Source organism: Mesoplodon mirus, assembly GCF_964341445.2.
Source record: "Mesoplodon mirus genome assembly, contig: HAP1_SCAFFOLD_556, whole genome shotgun sequence".
In the NCBI taxonomy this organism is placed as follows: Eukaryota; Metazoa; Chordata; class Mammalia; order Artiodactyla; family Ziphiidae; genus Mesoplodon; species Mesoplodon mirus.
Window position 1 is genome coordinate 278,170 of NW_028295454.1, and position 1,892 is coordinate 280,061.

The window sequence follows — 1,892 nt, forward strand, 5'->3', positions numbered from 1 at the left end:
CATTAAATAAAAGCTCCAGGAAAGGTTTGGAAAATGCCCTTTATTGCATAGGACGCTTCTATTGTCATATGATGTTAGACTGAGTGCCGGTCCCTTCATCCTCCTTCAGACCACGGCATTCTGTCTGCTACTCTCCCGAGGGTCCTTTCTTCTCCCTGGAAGGGATAAAACAAATGAGGTAGGACAGGAAGAGACAAGAAGCACTCCAAGCTCTGCTGGTCAGGGTTACCCTCCAGCATTGCCTTAATGCTCAGAGCCACACACACCACAGTAAGCTTGGCTCCAGATCAACTACCACGCAACGAAGGTTCTGGAACATTTCCATATCTCGGGGGACCTCATTTCCACGTGACTCTCTTTCATATTCCCCTTTGTCACAGAAGGCTAGGTCCAGTGGTCCGGGTGAGATCTCGGCTCAGGCCCAAGGCTCTCAGACCTCAAATTTCTGGTCCTGCAAGGGCCCCTGTCCTCTCTTGAGACCACTCCTGGCTCTCTCTGCCGAGAAGGAGCTGCTGGCAGTACGTCCTCTAAGAGTTGAGGTCCACCGTGCAGACCCTGAGAAAACTCCTAGGAAAAGGCTCCACCTTCTTGTTTACATCAACAGAGGTCAATGCCTTTGTTAGTGCTGGGTGTGTCCCATTTGATGCAACTGCAGAGCCATTAGGTAAACCAGCACATGTGTGCGGCCCCTTCCCTTAGACTACTCTGGGCCCTCGTGACATAGGCTCAGAAGACTGCCAGCCTCAAGCCTTACCTCTTCCAAGGGACGGCCACACCGTCTTCCAGGATCTTCTGTCCCATGAATCTCAGTTGCTGTTTGGAACTCAAAGGAGAGAAAAGACCCTGCCTGCGGGGTCTCTTTGGGCTGGGGCCTTCCCCCGTGGGCTGCTCTCCCTCATTCTCCTTTTCTTCTTGCTTCTCTACCTCCTCCTCCTCCTCCTCCTCATCGTTCTCCTCCTCCTCCTCCTCGTCATCTTCCTCAGGGGTGCTCTCGGATTCCACATTGCCCATCCGCTGGGCCATGGTGAGATGAAAGGCACGGCTGCTGAAGCCCTGCAGGACGCCGCCCTTCACGTGCTGCTGGAGGATCTCCATGGTGGGGAAGACCCGGCAGCAGGCCATGCACCTGAAGCCGGTCTCCATGGTCAGCATCCAGTCCGCTGTCTTGGCGCTGGGTCTGTCCTCGATGGCAGGTGGCCCTGATGGGCTGCCTGGCTCTGCCCTTTCCTCATACTCTTTCTCCTCCCCAGTGGGCTCACTGTCAGACTGGAGGCTTTCGGTGGACACAACAGAAGATGGGTCAGTGGCTACTGTGCACACATCCTCAGGAAGGGTCACTTCTTCTATCGTCAGCTGCTTTTCAGCCAACTCCAAGGGTTTCTTTGTCTTCCAGGAGACAGCGACACCCTTGTTCACTTGTACCTGCATGTTGTATATTTTCACGCCCCTTTCCTCTTTGTCTGGGTGCAGATAGTTCTTACAGGGTGAAGAGGGTGAGGAGGAGACACAGTGTGATGGGGAAGCGGTCTCTCCTTCTTCCTGATCCTGGGCTAGGGGTGGTCTAGGCTGGGCAGTGTCTCGATGAAATCTCCGGATTCCTGAAAAAGGAAATTAAAATCATAATAACATGCATGGGCCATGCCGGCAGCTGAGGGAGCAGGTGTGGTAGACGAGAGAGGGACATTGGCATGACATAGCAATGTCGTGAGCTTGGTGTCCGTTGGCCGTAGGACGGAGTTGTGTATGTGGTGTCATCTGTGGGCTTTTCATGTGCGTGGGGGGGTATACTGGAGCGGTGTCTGTATACAGGGGTGTGGAGTATGGTGGTGAGGGCTGTAGTATGTGAGGGATGCGGCTGGATGCGTGTACGATGAGGAGTGTGAGTTTGGGAA